Raw genomic sequence first — 20309 nt, 5'->3', positions numbered from 1 at the left:
TCCCTCGGTCTCGCCCATACAAGATGACTCGCAAGGCCATTGAAGGGCATACACCTGTTATTGAGAACATGATAGAGCAAGGTATATTAAAGGCGGTTATTGCAAGCCCATGCTACTCTCCTATTAAAGCATTACAGAAGTCCAATAAAAAGTGGTGGATGGTACAAGACCTACGAGAGATTAACCAGATTGTCGTTCTATGCAATCCTGTGGTACCAAATCCTGCCATGATCCTATTTCAAATTCCCACAGAAGCAGAGTGGTTTATGATCATTAATCTTTGTTAGTTATGCTACTCTGTCCCGTTGCACAAAGAGAGACAGTTTCTTTTCACGTTTCGGTTCCAAGAGAAGACCCTTGTGTGGTGTTGTGCCCCCACAGAATCATACAGAGAGCCCTTCCTACTTCAAACAAGTTTCTAAAAAGAACTTAGAGTCCTTGCAGCTGCCATGTAGCTCGACACTAATGCAATACAGTGATGATCTCCTGATAGCCTTAATAACAAAAGAAGCTTGCAAACAGGACACCTTTGCTTTGCTAAAGCATTTAGCTGAGAATGGACATAAAGTGTCACCTGAAAATCTGTAATACTGTCAGAGGGAAGACATGTATTTAGGACATCAAATAGCAAAGGGAGTGAGTTGTGTATCTCATGAGCGCATAGAGATAGTTCTTAAAATGAAGTACTCAACTTCTCAGAAAGAGGTGAGAAGGTTTTGGGGGATGATTGACTACGGCTGACAATGGATCCCAAGCTTTTCCTTGGTGGCAAAGCCTTTGATAAGGCTGACGCATGCTGATATCAATGACCCAGTTCCAAAGGACGACGAAAGCATGGAAACCTTCCAAGAGCTTACAAATGTACTTTGCATGCCCACTCGCTCTTGGATTCCCAGACTGTACAAAAGATTTTTTGCTCTTGTGTCAGAAAAGAGATGTGCACTGGCTGTACTAATGCAAGCCCATGGAGACACCAGGCGTCCCATCTGCTATTTGTCAGCTACTCTTGATTTGGTGGCTGCACCATTGCCTGGTTGTCTGGTTGTCTCAAAGTGGTTGCAGCAGTTAGCCTTAGCATTCAACAAACTGAGGGGATCATTATGGGCTATACTTTGATTGTAATGGTGCCACACTCTATTTAAATCCTCATGACTTATACCAGAACTCAGCATTTGACAAACAGCCACCTAACCCACTATGAGAGAATCATTTTGGTAGCTATGAATGTTTTCATCTGGAGATATAACACACTAACTTCAGCCTCCTTATTACAAACCACAGAGGAAGATGATAAGAATGACTTCGAACATGACTGCATTAGTGTGACGGAGTTGTGCACAAAACCAAGGCCTGATATACTAGATGTTCCCCTTACCAAATTTGGCCATACCCTTTTCATTGATGGGTGATGCCTGAGAGACAGACGTGGTATTTGGAGAGCTGCTTATTCTGTGTGTACTTTGAGTGGGGTAGTAGAAGCATCTTAATTGTGCCATGTAACTTCTGCATAGGTTGCTGTATTGATAGCCCTCACCAGAGCCTGTTGTACTTCAGAAGGCTCACAAGTTACCATTTACACTGCCAGTATGTATTTGGAGTTGTGCACAATGTACGTCAGTTATGGTTGAGAGTAAGATTTAACATACCCCCCAGCAAGAGTGTGTTTATAGCTATAATGTGTATTATCAGATGTTGTATGAGTGTGAAAAGGTTGTGGAGGATTGTTACGTTTGTTCTTATCTTTGTGCGTCAGTAGCTAAAAGAGCAGATTACTTTTACCTACTTTTTTTTTTTTAAATCATTTTGATTGCATATTGATTTTTGAAAGCAGAACCACAATTCACCACATTTTATGCATTATATATACCCAGTTTGTTATGCAGTAGTTCCTCCCATTCATCATATGCATTACATTAGCAGAACAAAAGAATAATACTTGATCTAATTAGTTTTTCTCTAAGCCTGTAAATGTCTTACCTTTATTTCTAGGTCTCGCTTTGCGTTGCAGCGCATGCGCTACTCGCTTTGCGAGGCATATTGTAGTAGGTACAGATGTTGAAGTGCAATGGAAGCCCTGCCCATATTTTTAATTGGCTGGCGTCATCGTTTATGGTAAATGCTGGCTTCCAATTGATAATGAGGCTTCTTAGTCCCTCCTTTTTTTGGGGGGGCGCTCCCACACAGCATGGACTAACTACTGTAAACATGCTATTAGTGTAATGAAGTGTTTGTGTTGGAAATCTTGTTTTTGGTTGCTTGCTTACTTTGCTTGTGCATGTTTGAAGTTTTGTTTCTTTATTGAAATATGAAGGCTTTTTTTGGGAGGGGTGTTGCGAGATTTTTTTTTCGTTTTATTGTTTAAGTTAAACATGTATGCAGTGTATTTGTACATATTAGCAGTGATTACGATAATTTTTGTTGTTTCCTTTTGTTGCTGAAGTTAAACATGGATGTAGTGTATTTCTACGGAATAGCAGTGATTATGATAAATTTTGTTGTTCCCTTTTGTTGTATTAACGGAAGTCTGTTAACGCTTGTTTTAATCTCTTTAATTCATTTATTTTAATTTGTACAAGCATGGCGCGCTTTAGCTTTAGCGGCCGCGCCCCTTCCATTCTTCTTTTAGGCAGCCCGTCAGCTTGCTCCTCCTTGCCGTCCCGCCCCTGGGCGTGAGCTAATCTTTCATCATTACAACAACATGGCGTCGGGGGGGGCACCATGCTTAATATTTCAGCTGGCGCCTGTTTGATTTGCTGCTTTGCCAATGCTGGCGCATAACTCCATCTCCCTAAAATTGTTGAAGGTCCCTGTTACAATATGCTAGACAATACTGAAGAGCTGGCTGGGTTAAGTATTTAAATGTAAGAATGAGCCCATGCGCATTGTTACAGTCGTGCGCTCCTGTGTGGGGGCGGGGAGGCAGATGCCTGAATTATTCTGCTCCAGCAATTCATGAAGACCGACTCTTGCACCAATAAGGCATTCAAATCTGAGGTCCCTCGCACATCCCGGTTTTCCGACCCACTACAAATGCACACTTCATGGCTGCTTTTTCCCACAGACACAACCTGGCTGTTACCCTTCTGAGTGAATGGCTCCCTTCAACCTTCACGGCTACAGTCACTGCCCCTTGTTAGAATTCCTTGGCTGCAGGTCACGTGGGTTATTTTCTTTGGTTGTTGAACCGAGGATGGCACGTGGCAGCATGCTGGTACCACTCTTTAAAAATGCCAGTGCATTGCTTCATTGTTTTCACATCATTTTATTCTGGTGGGCCTGAGTGCCTACTGCCCAGGCACTGGTGTAGGGAATGCGGGGCTAGAGTTAGAACCAGGTGGCTTTGAACGACGGGCAGTAAGTGTTGGCTGTCTTGTGCCAGTCAGTGGCGCCGACATATTGCAGTGCCATGTAAGCTAGTGTGCATGGACAGCATTGGGTCCTTTCCATGGCTGTTCAAGAGGTCGCAACCTTCAAACAGTGCGCGTGGAAATGAGGTCAGCTTGACTTTTTGTTTGGGGTGAAGTGAAGTCAAATTCCTCTGCTGGGTGGCATGGGGGAAGAGGGGTCCCATTTCTTTTGAGCAGATCAGTACTGTAGTTCGCTTTTGTACATGACTAGGACGACTAAATAAATTCCGGGTTCTGTCCATCGCTTTGTGTTACGTATCTATGTTTATATTTAAGATTTTTTTTATTGCACATAAGAGGGCCAGGGGGTATTTAAAACACAAGCGCCATGCTTTATGTGCAGCATGGTGCCCACTTTTATATTTACAAAAACAATAGCTAAAAGTCTCACAAATGCGAGACCTATTACATTGCAAATGCTTGTTATATTTGTGGTTATACACAAATTAGATCATCTAACAATCTCAGTTAGAGAGAGTTACCGTTTGTTGTTTTTTTTTATTGCCTCACATCCTACATAGGTTAAACAGAACCCGGTCAGAAAGGAGTCATTCATAATTGACTCATATGACTTATCATTAGTTGGGCAACATTAAAGCGGGAACATCTTGAGAGATTCTCTCGTAATTCAATCAACTTTAAGTGGCTTAAGCGTTTCTTGGAAGCACACCTGATGCCATCCTTTGGCATGCGCGAGGAATTGCGCCAATATAGCATGGGGAACATCAGCACTGGCACGTTGACACCTTTGGATATGGGTTGAAAACAAAGCATGGCATGTGATGCTGGCGGTTGTACCTTGGTGCACATCTATGTTCTTTTTATCATTCTATTTACATTTTGGTGGCGCAGGTGGCCTCAAAATCACAACGAACCTTCCAGTATCTTGGGAAGCAAGATTTTTGCATCCCACGTTCTCTTTCCTCTTCTTTTATACCTTTCTCTTTCAAAAACTTATTTATAACTCTCTTTGGGGCATATCAGCAACAACCGGCGATAATTATCGCTCAGCGCTCTTAGCGTGAGGATAATTATCGCCGGGTAACATGGATTTTTATCGCTGAGATAGCGTGCTATTAGCAACGCTTATCTCCTCAGCGATAAAAATCCTAGCGCTAACTGCCTAACGTGAGATTATCGCTGGAAACCCAGCGATAATCTCACGCAATGTGGCGTTAGCTTGCTGATAAGGACTCACTTAGCCATGATATCCACCTTCCATAGGATATCATGGCTAAGTCAGTCCTGAAGCAGGCGTAAGGAAAGTAGCGATATCAGGGGTTATCGCTACTTTTCCTGACGCTATGCTTCATAGCGTGGGGCTTGATGATAGGAGAAATGTCGCTTAGCGACATTTCTCCTGTCATGTTAGGTCAGGAACGCCCACTTTGCATCTCATTAGAGATGCAAACCTGGGCGTTTGGAATCCCCACGCTAAAGCAAGGTTTCACGCGTTAGCGTGGCCTTGCTAATTAGGCGATAAAATTATCGCCACTTTCGTCCGAAAACAGCCGCAAAAGCGGCGATAATTTTTTATCGCCAGCTTGTAAATATGCCCCTTTCTTTTTTTCCTTTCTGAGATGTGAGTTTGGTCCAATCAACATAAAAGAAATTTTAGCTGTAAGGGTTATTGAGACATATCGTTTAACTTATAGGTACCCCTACCACTAAATGAAAACATATGACTTGGGAAGGTCCTGAAAAAGGTGATCTACATAAGGCTCATTCCACTGAAACACGCGTCGAATGTTAGCGTTCAGTCCACGACACAGTCATGGAGACCTACAACATCTATGTTCCCTTCTGACCAGGATGTGTATGTGTTTTAGGGTTGTTTGCTAGTTTGAATGGTTTGATTGAGTCTGAATGTGAACTTGATAAGTTGATTAGAGTGTATGGTATGACTATAGGGGTCCAGTGAAGATTGTCAAATTGAATATGTACATAATTATATTAAATTGTTTGTTTATTAAGGAATTGTATAAAAAAGAAAATATGGGAAAAAAATATTGTTATAGATATGTATGTCTTTTAACATTAAATTATTTTTCTCTCTTTTGATATTACGAATGAAAATAAGTACAAACATCAAGTGAAATGAATAAAAATAGCTTTCGAAAAATATGATGGTGTTGTATACATAATGTCTCAGAATTTATACGCATAACCCAGTAGAGAAGATTTAGCTCACATTGTAAAGAAATAGAGGTCAAGTGGGAGGTGTATTATATATTATATTTGTGGTTATACCAGTGTCCTCTATGTTGTCTTCGTTTACCAGGTTTGTGAATAATCTCGGTGTGGAGCATGCAGAGCTCTCTGATCTCTTCATACAGACTTTCACTATATGCGTAACAACAATGTAATAAACCTTTGCAAAAATAAAATGCTACTCATTCCTTGTCAGGGGTCCCTTCTATTTTTCTAATCAGTATATGATATTTCCCACATCTATTAATATCTGTCTGACCAGCTGGAGGGGGTGTGGAAGTGGCGGGAGGATGTCTGTAGTCACTGGAGTAGTGATGGGTCCGGGTTCTCACCACCGCCAATCTGTACATCTCTCGTACCTATTCTGGGAGTCTCGCTTGATTTTCCCTTGTTGCACCAGGAATGGGGGGATGTTCTACCCCTTCTAACAGTGGGGGTTCTTCACTATTGCTCCCTGCATTATTTGAATCCCTGGATTCCCAATTTTTCAGTATTTCTGCCCAGGGTTCAGCCAGGGGCTTGCACCGTTTTGTTATTTTATCTTCTCTGACCAATGCCCTCTCCTCCGCTCTGGCCCAACTCGAAAGTTCCTTTTCCCATATATCCACCCTAGGGATTCCCTGTGAGCACCATTTGCGAGCTATTTGTCTCTTTGCTAGGACTAAAGCTAAGTCTATAAACTTATGTCCAAGCTTCCGGGCCTTGGGTCTTGGGAAGAGCCCAAGAAGGCATATCTCCAGGCTGCATTCAAGTGTACGTGCTAGAACTTCATTCAGGGTTTCAATTATCTTTAGTCAGTACACTCGAAATCCTGTGTAGCTCCACATCATGTGTAGGAAATTAGCATCTGATTCTTCACAGCGGGGGGCATGCCTTGTCACCGGTCCCATACATGACTTTGAGCCTATGAGGCGTGAGATATGTCATGTATAGAATATTACATTGTATAAATTTAAAATTAGAATTCCAAGACACTTTTCCAATCTTCTCTAGGGATTTCCTCCACTCTACATCAGATAAGGGTCTACCGATCAGTCCTCCCCACTTCTCCTTTATGTGGGTCAGATTTGCAGTCGTTAATTCCATTATTGCTTTATACAACCATTTTACTAGGTGTCTGGCTGTTCCTAGGGTTACAATTGCCTGAAGGACGTGGTGTGTGTCAGGCTAATGTGTGTCCCTGCCCCAAAGCCCGGCCATGGTTCCTCTAACTGCATGATCATTTAGAAATTGTATCAGACCTAGGTTGTGATATTCCAGGAACTCTAATAGGGGCAGTAGTTCCCCATCTTGGTAGTAGTCTCGGACAGCGTTCACCCCGGCATCCCTCCATACTCTCAACTGACCGTGTGTAAAGGAGCACCTGTCCCCTTCTCTAGGTAATCCCACTATTGGTAGGTCTGTTGCATATAGTGGTAATTCCCCTGCCGGATCTATATATCTGTCCCAGCATTTCAGGGCCACCGCTAATAGCACTTCCTTGTGTGGAATCTTGTATTTGGGTCTTAACATTCTGGGCAATGAGACTTCATGATGGGATTGGGCACCAAACGCCAGCGTCTTGTGTCCCAGACTGTCTAGCCATGGAGCTAACCATTGGAGTTGCGCTCACGAAGGTAGTTTGCCTCAAAATCTGGAGCACCCAGGCCCCCTAAACTTACAGGTTGTTGTAACGCTCTAAGAGGCACTCTGTGCCTCCCACAGTCCCAGATCACCTCTCTTAACAGAGTGTCCCGGACCCTGAACCATATCTTTGGACAGCGCTAACCTCGCCATTACCGGCAACCTCAGGGTCTGCCAAAATGCCACATTTGTTTTTAAGGCTCGAACCACCCTCCGCAGGTTACCCTCCAGTAGATCCACCCTGCTATGAAATATATGAATACCTAGGTATGTGATTGAAGTTGATGACCAGGTCAGTCCCTCTGGTAGGCCCAAGGGTCTGGGTAGTGTGGTTCTCACTGGAAAAATCTGGGTCTAACGTTTATTGATGTTGAGTCCTGACAGTTTGGAGAATTCCTCTATGATTTGAAATGCCTTGTGTATATCTGTCCCTCCATCTCTGATGTAAAGTAGGATATCGTCAGCGTATAACGAGATGATATATACAGTGGCTCCATAGCCAGAGCAAAGAGCAGCAGGGATAATGGGTAGCCCTGGCTCGTTCCTCTATAAATAGGGTAGGACCCAGACACCAGTCCACTCCTATGCACCCTTGCAGTAGGGATCGAGTAAAGCAGACTCATCCCCTACGCATATGAACCTCATCACCCTGAGTAGGAAATCCCATTGCAGGGAGTCAAAGGCCTTTTCCAGGTCTACGGCCACAACCAACACATTGTTAAACATTGCCATATCCATGTGGAATAACACCTGGTATAATCTCTGCAAGTTATTAGAGGTCGACCTGGTCGGGATAAACCCATTCTAATCCATATGAACTAGTCTCTGCATGTAGGGTATTATTCTGGTGTACAAAACTTTACTCAGTATTTTAAAATCCAGGTTTAGCATCGACAGCAGCCTAAAGTCTGCCGTGCCCGGTAAATCTGACTTGGTTTTTGGCAGGGGGACCACCAGTGCCTCCCTAGTGGACACAGGCAATAGACCCTTCTGCAATGCAGCTGCATACAGTTTTTCCAGGTGTGGGGCCAGGGTGGTAACATAGGTATTATAAAATTCTGCCGGGAGACCATCCTGTGCAGGTGTTTTCCCTCTGGCCATTTCCTTAACTGCTATGCTGATCTCGTGCACCTTGATCGCTGCCCCCCGGTCCTCCTGCGCTGTCTGGTCTACCTTCCTGAGTTCCAACTCCTCCAGATATGCCATTAGATCTATTTCCTGTAACTCCGCAGGCTCCGTGTAGAATGTAGCATAGTAATCTCTAAATGAATCATTGATCCATTTAGTACCCCTCTGTTGTCAATAAATTAGGAATCAGGGATCCCTTGGTTTCAGGGTGGATCAGCCAGGCCAACAGCCTCCGGGCCTTCCCACCTTCTACATGTTGTTTTTCTCGATAGGCACATAGATCTAACATTCTCAATCTTTCCTGAGTTTCATTTTAATTACTTTTTAGGTCTGATAGTCGTTTCCTAATCTCTATATCATTCTCTGTAATTCTGTATAGTGCCTGTATTTGTGTTTCTAGCATCTGGAGCTCGTTATTAATTTCTTGTGAAGCGCCCCATGGTCTGCTCCATGCAATGCTCCCTGATTACTACCTTAAAAGCGTCCTATTCTATCAGGGGGGAGCTAGCGGTACCCTGATTGGTTTCAAAGTATTGTGAGGTGGTTTGAAAAGATTTTTTCTAAAGCAATCATCCTCAAGAAGGCCAGGGTCTAATCTCCACAGGGAGATGGCCGGTCTCCCCACGTTAGGAGCAAATCTCAACAGGAGAGGACTATGGTCAGATAGGGACCTCTCTAAGTATACTGAACCCTCCATTTTGTCTGCCAGTTGTCTGGAACAGAGGAATATATGTAGTCCAGTGTGAAGGCCATACAATGGCGAGTAATAGGAGTATTCCCTACGTTGGCCGTTTTGTAAAAGCCAAACATCCAGCAATTCCCACCTGGTCATCCAGCCTCGAAGGCCCTTAGCTGTCACAGCCGCCGGCGTACCTTTCAGAGGCGGCCTGGCTCTATCTATAGCAAGGTCTATTACATAGTTATAATCTCCCCCCAGAATTAAGTCACCTGCCGCCATTTCAGACAGAGGTCCATAAAGGCATTGGAGAAACTGCGTCTGGTCCTGGTTGTTAGGAAACCACTCACCTGAAAACCAGGTTGTACCTTTGGGGAGATGAGACGCTGGCTACCAATACCCCTAAGACCCTACCTCTACCAAAGCGATTAAAAACACTGTGCACGAAGAAAGAATCCCAGGGGAAAGGGGAATTGGATCAAATAAAAAAAAAGAGATAACAAACACAGCAATCTCTGGTTTGGCGCACTTCTGATGACCTGACAAGCTTCTTCTTTCTTCAGCACTGTCTGGCACTATTTGCAGTACGGTATGTTTATCTAAACAACAAATGATATACAACTGTTCAGTTATATGTTCTATTTGCTAACATATTATACAACACACTAATCATTCAATGTCTATGATTTCTGTATACCTCTCAAAACAGTCTATGACCCTTATAGACTGTATCTGCTTTTCCAAATATTGTTGGGATTATTTTTTAAATGAGATTTCTTAATTTACTCATGCACTAAAGAAAGAAACAAGAAAAATTTGCTCTTACACTAACAACCGGTTTGTTCACATGTATTAGCTATCACAGGGTTAAATAATATTGCTTACTGTCTTTAGCCAATGTTCTGATTCAATTAGAATTCCTGTTTTCTAAAGACGACAAGTGTTACATGCCAAAAGAATAATTCTGGTCTGTGGAGTAACGTTCGCTCACAGAAGTCTCTTATGCATAAGATTTGAAGTTTAAAAAGTACCTGATTGTTCTTGGGACTGCATCGGCAAGACGCGAATGCAGAAAGAACTACTTTTGTTTCATTTTGTCCTTTTTCTTTTCCCTTACAGCTCTCGAGGGAAACAGGAACTGATGCGGCACTCTGGGAGGGGAAAACAAAGCCAGGAACTGAAGCCGGAGAAGACAGGAGCCAAAGACCTTCACACGTTGGAATGCAGGTAAGCGGAAGAAACAACGAGGCCAAGCGTTTCTGCTAGACAGATGTTCCTTTTTATAGCTCTGGGACGGGTGGGGCTTATTTGTGCAGGATGTATGACTCATCATCAACTGACGGATGTGGCAGCACATGTGGAGAGAACTTGAAGGCCTTAGTCATGCTTACAAATAAGTCTGTTTACTAAACACAAGACTTTAGTTATTCTTACAATTCGCTTCCAATTCACCAAGTATTTAAGCATATAAAAATATAAAACAAACAAAACTACATGTCCACTTTCTATTATTTTGCACAACTTCAAGGCGTATGTGCTGTACCATAAAATCAACTCAACGGTCTTGTTTCCTGTCAATCTGTGGTTCCAGAATTGGTTAAGCTTCGTGCATAATTGCTAACACTGGTTCGGGGCATATATACTTCCTATTGTGATTTCTCTCCCCTCAGTCTCCCTTTCACTAATACATGACGGCCCTCCTTGGTTATAATTGTGTGCGTGGCATGGAAAGGGGTTACCGGCTTAATCCAAACAAGTGCCCCTCGGCCATATGCTGTGTAAGCTTTCGCAAACAGCTGGCCTCGCCATCCGCGTTTGAGCCTAGTGACTTAATCTGCTGTCAGATGTGTTTACTGAAGCATCACCACTTAAGCCCCTCTGCGTCTAAGATAACTTAGGATGTTATATCGTTGGCGGGAGAAGCCTTGCCCCTAATATTCCATGGCGGGAGAAGCCTTGCCCCTAATATTCCAGGAAATTAACTTAAAGTCTTCAGCACCCGCCATGCGTGAAGCCATGTTCTATCCACCCCCATCCCCCACATTCCCCTCCCCAGTCCCCAACACAGTTCTTGAAAGAAGGTCCCCAATGCAGCAAACAATAGCCCCAGGAACTGCAAGCCCCACACCCAAAAGCGAACCGGCAACAGCCAGCTGCCCAAACCTGTAACCAAACATTAACGCACGTAGAAAGCTACCTTCAGCTCCTCAAGCAGAACACTCTGATGGAGGTGAGGGGGTAGTAAGAAATAAAAAAACTGAAAGTCTTGAAAGAAAAAAGGGGAGGACATTGCTTCCGTCCAGGTTCCCCAGCTTGTGCGGGAGATCGTTGTAGCAGAGGTAAGATTAGGTCCAAGTTCCACACTGCAAGGGGGGTATTTTCAAGGTTTTTCACTTCATATAATATCGTCTGCTGAGCGTGGAGTGAGTTTAGGTAGTTCCGCGTCTGTCGCTGTATTTTCCTCTTGAGTCCGACGACTGCGTGAGATGCTCCAGTGATGAAACCATGAGTTTTTAGATGACATTAATTATGCCACAGCATGTAGGACGGCCTTCCTGTCTTCTTGTGTCTGAGATATCGTGGGTTTCTTTAGTGCACTCGGTTTCTTGGGTCGTTTGCATTTTGGGTCCACTGTGCGTTTCGGCCCCTGGGGCCACATTGTGGTTTAGGCAAGGGTGCGCCCTTCTCATATCCTTCCAGCCAGGTCCAAGTTTCCTCTGTACAGAAGTATGTGGAGCCGTCCAGTGTGATTCGAAGCTTTGCCAGAAAAATCAAGGAATATTGTTGGCACGCCTCTCGTACAGCCTTCTTCACTTCAGTGAAGGAGGCTCGCTGTGCCTGCACACGCGCGTTAAAATCTGGGAACATTAATATCTTCCTGTTGTCAAGAATAAAAGGCCCTCTGGTTCTGGTCTGCTGTAAATGGAGTCTCTGTCTTTAAAGTGTAGTAGTTTGGCCACCACCGGCCTCGGAGGTTGTCCTGAGGCAGGAGGATGCCCCAGGACAGGCCTTTCTATGGCAAAGAACTTGGAGAGAGAGTACGGCAGCATTACATTGTTCCGACATTTTTCTAAAAACACTGACATGTCCGAGCTCTCTATTCCCTCTGGAATACCACCTGTTCCTCCCGTCTGCATCTTCAGCCCTACGTTCCAATTCAGACACTCTGGCTTTAAGTTGGTTCAGGCGAGCCTCTCCTTGTTTACATTCCGGGATAAGCTCCTCGACAGTAGTCTCCACTTCCTTAACTCAGTCGGCCAGCTTCTGATGTTCCGCTCGTTGTAGACCCAGCCCCACGATACTACCCCTCTGTCTTGTTGGAGTGCCGCCTTGGTATCCGCTATGGCAGCAAGGACTTTGTCCAGGTGCAGGTGCAATGCAGAGTCCATGGTCGTGTGATCACCACTACTGTTGTCAGGGGGGGCCGGAGACGACTCCCTCGTGGGCGGTTGAGTTGCTCCTGTTTTGACCCTTTGTTTTGGCATGACCCCGTGAATCCCGAGGGTCTATGTTTCAGAGTTCTCCCGCCCTTCGAGGGATCGAACCTACTTGGAGCGCCAACAGCGGGGGCCCCACTTTGTCTTGTGTGCAGCCCCTGTTCACCAGTCACCCTTGCCGCTCTACCTCTGGGACCCTTGGTGCGGTTTGCTGCGTATTCTCTCCACACGTGTAGTTTGGCTATGGTCTCAGGGGGAGGTTATTGATCAGCATGTATGGGCCTACCTGGCAGCTCTCCTCAATATTCAGCATCCACTGGTCCCAGATAGTATATCTAATGGGCCTGTGTATGCTCAGCCCAGGCGCATCACAGGCCCCCGAGGCCCCTTGGCCCGGTTCTTCAGGTGCCGCTACAACTCCCTCCTTGCATGTTGTTAGGGCTCGGTGTTCCAAGTTTCTCACCCACACCCCAGCAGCAAGATCTATCTTTTGAATAATTTTCCACCACCACTCCTTGAGGAGGCCAGCCCTCAGCGTCTATGGCAGCTCGTCGTGAGCACCAGCGGCTCCGGGTCCCCCATGTTTTTGTCCCCAGCAGGCACACCGCTCCTGCCCCCTGATTCCTCAGCCCTGCTGGGGGTTTCGCGCACTCGGTCTGATTACATAGACCGATGCTATTCGGATGGTGAGGGTACCTCCACGGTGTCTTGGGGTGCCTCCACCTTCTCTGCGCCTTCCGCGTATCAGCTCATCAGCCCTCAGATCACAGGTAGTGTCTCTGCTCAATGGAAGTGCATTGCCCAGAACTTGGCCCCGGGACTTAGCCCGACTGTCTTACTGCTTGCACCGCGGCTACTCCCCGATCACTCACGACACAGCATGATACCAGCCAGATGCAAGATCCGGAAGGCCCTCGCTCCCTGCTAGAAACGCTACAATCCTCTACCTCACATGCCTCCGGTGCATCACTCAGATTGTCCTGGTTTGTTTCTCGCTCTCTGTGGCCCCAGTTCCGTTGGCTCTCACCCTCAAGGCTCCGTTGCAGGTAAAGGAGAAGATTTCCTGCAGCTCCGGTCCTGAAGGTGTCGCCCCGGCTGACCCTTTCACGCTCTTCGGGCTTACTAGGCCTGCAGCCTCAGCAGCGCCGCCGCCTCTCTGGGTCTCCAGCCCCGTTGGTCCTTGCACTCAAAGCCCAGTCGTCATTTCGATGGGAGAGTCTCCCGGTGTGCCGCTGCCCTGGCCTCCACAGCGCCGAACTCGCTGCCGCCGCCCTCGCCCTCGCTTTCGCGCTGCCTGGGCCCACCGGTCTGTTGGCCTCAGCAGGGCCACCGCTCGCTGCTCTAACTTGCCTCCGGCTCCGATTCCCACATTTCTTCGCTCCAAACCTGGTATGGAGCTTTGGGGAGTTTAATCAGTCTCCTCAGGTGGACAACTCCGCTCCCTTGCCCACAGTGGCGTAACAAAACTTGAGGGGGCCCATCTGCAAAGTACATGCAGGGGGCCCCCTCCGGACTGACTCAGGAGCACTCAGGTCATGGTACTGTGCTGAGGGAGCCCCCCAGGAGCTCGGCCCCACCGCACGCACTGTGGGGACAGTAGCGGCCTTTCTTAGCCACTGAATGACACGCTTCACTTCCCAGGTCCTCCTCCAACTGCCACCCACATCTCCGACATTCCCTTCAAACATTCCAAATGACATGGGGAATGCTCCAACTACAATCACAGAAAATAACACACTTGTTAGAATCTGCGTTCATTTATTGGCAAGAAGTTCTTCTTTGGCTAGTAGCCCTAATAGCACATGCACCCCAAAGCCTCCAACATCCATGCCAAGAAATGTTAGGCGGCTAATGCAAGATCAGTTATTGGTCAATTGCAGAAATTGAAGGTCATTCTACGCTGTTTAATGCAACAGCTTCTCCAGTTCTACTGATGAAGATGTGTAGAACTGGAAAGACTTAAGTTTCACCTTTGCTCAAATCCCTAAACAAGTGCTGGGAGCCATAGTAATGGCAAAACAGCATGATAAGAGTTTTTTTTTTTTTAACATAACATGAATCACTGGAAGAAGCTGTCATTTCTGTGTGGAAGTCAAGCCGGATAGGCTCTCACCAGCCAAAATGAATACTTTATCACCAACTATGAAGGAATCTAGGAAAAACATAATCCAGTGATTAAATGATTTTGAATCAATAGGTTTATGTGGTGAAACCGTTTGGCCCCGGAATTTCATTTTTGTTTTTCATTTGATCACAGCACTTTCTGTGAGATGCATTTCTTTTGTTTCAAAGGAACTATGTAGTTGGGAGTACCACTGGTGTGCACCGGAGAGTGCTGTGGTAAGGTTACACGGGCACAAAATAAGATTTTAAAGCAATTTTGCATGCAGGAGGAGGTGCAAGAACTCACAGACAGTTTGAAAATATTTCTTTCTGGGCCGCTTATTTTTTGGTCAATTGTTTGCTGCATGTGGCATTATCTAGTGTAATAAATAATTTTGACATGCCACGCTTTGAGTGCAAAGTAACAAACCTCTTTAAACAAGATGTTCATTTCATTAAAGTGAATTTGTTTTGTACTTCTTGTCAGTGTACTTTCCATTTTTTGAGGATTAGGCTGAGCCAATCACAAACCACGAACAAATTACAGAACAAAGAGCAGTCCTGCATTGAAGAAAACAGAACGGACGAACCAAATTGGTTGTCCAAGCATGCACACACCAGAACGATTAGGCAAAAACACACCCACCCACTAAAATCCTAGAATGGACAATTGTCTTGCCATTCATTTGAGGTTCACCAACTGTCAACCCTGGCGAGGTTGGTTAGGTGGTGGGTTGCGGGACTCAAACTCTAACTGTGAAGGACCCACCAAGAGACAACCCATAACTTAAATCACTTGCACAGGGTTTTTGTCATAAGGAAAAATCTCCTACCAATCCCAAATTAGCGCACACACACACCCACCCATTAACTCTGCAGTGGCATCTTAAAAAACGTTGGGTCAGATTTTCAAGCCCCTTGCGCCACTTTTGCGTCACTTTTAACATGGGAAAAGTGACGCAAAAGTGGCGCAAGGGGCTTGTAAATCTGCCCCGTTGAGTTTAATCGGAGTTTTATTCAAAAAAGTCAATCAAAACCTACACTTACTTCTTGGGCTCATTGCTAGCTTCACCTTGCTGGCAGTAGCTTCAAACATATCTTCCTTTAAAGAGATAATGTGCTTTTTTTACAAGATATAAAGCATGTTTTGCCTAAAACCTTGTATTCGTAATTGCGTAATGAAATAATGCTCTCTTCTTTTTACACTAGATAATCAAACTGTAGTCTATGATTTCACTTGCCGTTTCCTATTAACATTTCCAAGTATCCAAGTTTGAAAGAAGCACAGATTGCATGCTAACTGCTCCAAATTAGGCAAATATTAAAAATGCATTATGGGTAAAATGAGTATTATGCTCTTACATTGCCATCTCTGGGTTCGGATAAAGTTTAATATTCTGCTCTGTCTTTGGCGTCATGGGTGAAGGGGCGAGGGGAAGCAATGCAGGTAGCATTGCAACAAAGGTCATTTTTAAAATGTACGCTGATACTATTTTGTACAATCTCACGCATACACACATTCAAATACACATACACTGGTGCAGGCTTGCAGACACACTGAAACAATATGGACAAGACACATAAGGTGAAACTTACCCGAGGCAGTCCTTGACTTGCACTTCACGAATCAAGACTCCAAACTGCCCAGATTCAGAAAAAAAGTGCACCAGAATGAGGCTCATACCCTTGTGCCCAATCAGAAGCTCAGATAGGACGTCAAGCTGTCCTTTTCCATTATCGTGGCTTCTGATGGGTCATAAGGGCGCATGAGGGACAGGCCCCAATTCACCATTTTCTGACATGTTGCACTGTCTGAGGCTAGTACAGCATGTCCCCGGACATGTATTGCATCTGTGAAAGGACGGGCTGGAACAGCCCACGCCGGACACATGCGCAATACAGCCCCGGGGAGCCCTCTTCTGGTGAAGGGTGATATTACAGCTTTTATATGCAAACAAATGATTGGTAAGATCATTTCTTTCATGTAAAGGCTGTAATATCATAACAATTAGGTGCAGATTAAGCATAGCTGCCAAGGTTTCAGATTGCTTATGTGTGACATTTTCATAATTTCAGTGCAATTATGACTGACATTCAGCAACTATAAGTGATACTTTCTCGCAAGCAAAATCAAGCAATGAAGAGGAGGGAAACATATAAATATAAGAAATTGCACCTATTTGAGCTACGAGAAACTAATAAGATCTTACAACTGCTGCAAAGCACCAGAAATTGAAGGGCACTAACCTAGTAAAAAGCAGTAACTCAGAGGTAATCAACATAAAACACAGTTTTGCAAATATGGGTGGTTCGTGCTCTTTTGTGAAAACTTACTAGACTAAAGGCTGATCTTGCTCCAGACACTTTCTCGCAAGCAAAAACAAGCAATGAAGTGCAGGGAAAGACATAAATAATAGAAATAAGACCCCTTTGAGCAATGAAGTTCAAAAAGAATCTGGACCCCTCCCCCAAACTCACAGACATTGCTCTCATTGCAGTCATCTTCATAGAGTAGCCTGTTGTGGACTCACCTGTGCCACCACAAGTAAGTTCTCCCTGCAGTGCCAGACCGAGGCAGGGAGCATCTTTGGCCAGTGTTCTGGGGCACATGGGCCAGCGAGCTCACTGGCAGAAATGCTGTAAACTATGGCTGCAGGCTGCGGTCTTCCAGTGCCACTCTGGTGGCTAGCATTTATTTTCAATACAAACCATCTTACCTCATAGATAGTTGCCCACCCCTCCATTAATGAAGCAGGGCCCCACAATAGAGTTTGCTGCTGCTATCAGCATTACAATATAATACACTCAGGCTTCATTCACATTTCTTCTCTGCACACTAATGACGAATACTGAATGTCTGCCACTTAGAGTTCAACGTTGCAGTAACTTTACAATTAAAAGTGTAATGCTGTTAAACACTGCCACGAATGTTATGGATTTAACTTGTTAAATCAGGTGTCCCACTGACTTTCGGGTTGCGCTCCTGCTTCCTGCACATTCCTATGGCACTGCACTAAGGCCTCGTGTTGGCCTCTAGCATCTGGTCGTTGATTGAAACCCCACCAGTCCAGTCAGCAAGTTCACCGGCACCCACAGAAAATCTGAAAAGCCTTTCACCGATAACCTTCAACCCTGCAAGGACTGTCAACTTGGCACATTCACCACGCATTTCAGTTATACTAGTCATAATGCCCTGCACTTGAAAACAATTGCAATAATAAAATGTTGACAAATGATGAGTTATTAACAGTGCATGCAATAAACAAAATCTTCGGTACTGGAAAACGCCTCCTGAGCATGCGCCCACAGTTGAATTAGGAATAAGGCAGAGCAGATGCCAAATGCTAAAGCACAGGTAGAAGACATGTGGTTCTTTGCACTGACAGTCACTGAATTACCAGCATATACCACAGAAGCTAAATCGACATTCCTAGGGTGACAGACAACATGCCAGTTTCATTATAAACAGCATTCACAAAGAAAAGATTGACACGTCCCTCAGCATTTACGACAGGCCCCATACATGCGTTACGGGTTCATATCATTTTGCACCGCATGACTGACTCTGCATTAAAGAAAAGATTCACACAAGCCACTCTCTAAGGGGCAGAGTGGAACCAGACAGATGCTGCTTTAGGGCCAAGCTTGCAAACGATCGACTCTGAGCTGCAGAAAGAGACTGCATGCGTGCCGTGCTAGGTTCTAGAGAGAGGTGGAACAAATAAATGTCAGCAAGTGTCAAGAATGCACAGAGAGGAGGGAGGAGCCTAGCGCGCATCCAAGATGGTCGCGTGAGCACAGGGCTCCCCGGACCCTTGCTGCTCCTCGGAATTTATCCTGAGAATATCCTGATGTGGTTTATGGAATCTGGTAGATGAAGACCGGCTGAGCACGTATCTCTTTTCAGAACTCGAATCGGACCTGGGAATCCTGAGTTGTCGTTGTTCGAACTTTTGGGACCCACCCGACGGAGGTGCCCGGGGCGAAGGTGAACCGTGGAGCCGTGTCGTAATTGAACAACAGCGGCTGCAGTACGGTGCCAGTGGCCGCCCTACCACTTTCGGTTTCACTTTCGGACTTCAGGGGGCTGGCCTGCGAGGGCGCTTGTTGTGGCGGGGTGTTTCCTTGGCCTCTGCACGAGGCCTTGTCTCCACCTGCCACTAGTGTGCCCATCGCCTTGGGTCCCCCCGCACCGCTATCTTGTGGTCCCTGGTGAGGCGCTGGTCTGCGGTGCCGGTGCCCCTACGACTCTTGATCGGCGGTCCCCTTCGTTATCCGTGACCACATGGGGGGCAAGGGGGGCCCCGAGGGGCGTAAGACTAAGGCCTCCCTCCGCGGGGGACCGGTCCAGGCCAACAACATGGACCGCTACACTCAGGGCAGAGGGTCCCCTGGAGCGACCGCCCCCCCCCCCGGATGCCGCCGGCGGTGGCACGACCGTCTCTCCGGAGCTTTCCCTGCAGGACATCATGGGCGCCATTGATGGCATCAGGGAAACCATCGCCACGCAATACGAGGCCCTGGCCCGTAACTTCGACACGGTGGCAATCGATGTCACCTTAATTCGGGCAGACCTCTCCAAAACTAACGAGAGGGTTCAGGCTCTCGATGTGCGGACCTCCACCCTTGGTGCGGATGTGTCGGACCTGCAGGCCGCGCTGGGTGACATTAAGGCGTTCAACGACCAGATGGCTCGGCGGCCGGAGGACTTCGAGGGACGGGCCCGACGCAACAACATCCGTGTCATAGGCGTACCGGAGTCCTCTGACGACCGCCCGGTTGACCTCCTGGTCGAGGAACTCATCCTCCAACAGTTGGCCCCTGCAGGCCTAAGCAAGTTCTTTGCCGTGGAGCGGGCCCATCGAGTTCCGGGCGGTCGGCCGCGGCCGGGGGCCCCCCCGAGGCCTATTGTGGCCAAACTGTTCCACTATAGAGACCGAGATGCGATTCTGCAGGCCTCACGGGTCCACGGCCCGGTTCGTCATGAGAACTCATCCATTAACTTTTATCCGGACTTTACCCAACTTGTCCAGAAACAGCGGATGGGATTCCAGGGGGTGAAGCGTCGTCTCCGTGAACTGGGCCTAAAGTACTCTATGCTCTACCCTGCAAAACTCCGAGTGGAACATGAGGATCGGACTGCCTTTTTTGACTCTCCTGTGGCCGTGAGTGACTGGCTGGACTCGCTGCCGGACAGAGGTGGCCGTCCCGGGCCCTCTGCAGGCGCCGAAGGTGACGGGTCCCCTTTGGAGTGACTTTTGGTCCTTGAATCTGCCATTTTGCACTGTTCAGCTGGGTTTTACTTCTTTTGTTCATTTTGTCTCGCTAGGACCTGTGTGGGGGGCGGGCGGGGACGGGTCCCTTTCCTCCTCCGGGGTCTTTTCGTAGAATGGGGTTAGGAGGGCGACAGGCACACTGCAAGTTGGGGGGGTTTTCTGGCCCGCAGGGGTGCAGGGTGGGGGGAGTTGGATTTGGGGGGGGGTTGGGGGGAGGGAGGGGTTGTTTTGCTGTGTTTTTTTCGTTTGCAGGGCGAGGTACTGATTTTTGTCCAGATTCGGGAACTGTGCTACTGAATGGGGGGCCTTTGATCTATCGGAGGGGATGGGGGGGACGGGTTGAGGCTGATGTCATGGAACGTCAATGGGTTGGGGGACCGTATCAAACGGGGTGTAGTACTGCAGTATTTGCGCCGTCTGACTCCTGATGTGGTGTTTATCCAGGAGA

At 46.5% G+C, this 20309-nt stretch overlaps 1 protein-coding gene across 4 annotated transcripts in view; it reads right to left on the bottom strand.

Moving 5' to 3' along the window:
• LOC146854239 (uncharacterized) overlaps positions 1-16319 on the bottom strand; it is a 107844-nt gene extending 91525 nt beyond the window's left edge. For 2 of the 4 annotated variants that reach the window (XM_085650532.1, XM_085650529.1), the window contains exons 1-2: positions 16182-16319; positions 10077-10196 (exon numbers count right to left, since the gene is read on the bottom strand). The gene's annotated coding sequence lies outside the window, so the exon portion shown is untranslated. The remainder of the gene's footprint in view (positions 1-10076; positions 10197-16181) is intronic. The other 2 variants (XM_085650530.1, XM_085650533.1) reach the window with 2 other exon arrangements.
• Between the last annotated feature and the right edge of the window lie 3990 nt (positions 16320-20309).

This window comes from Triturus cristatus, chromosome 4_1 (genome assembly GCF_964204655.1).
Source record: "Triturus cristatus chromosome 4_1, aTriCri1.1, whole genome shotgun sequence".
NCBI lineage: Eukaryota > Metazoa > Chordata > Amphibia > Caudata > Salamandridae > Triturus > Triturus cristatus.
This window is presented reverse-complemented; position numbering and strand designations above follow the sequence as displayed.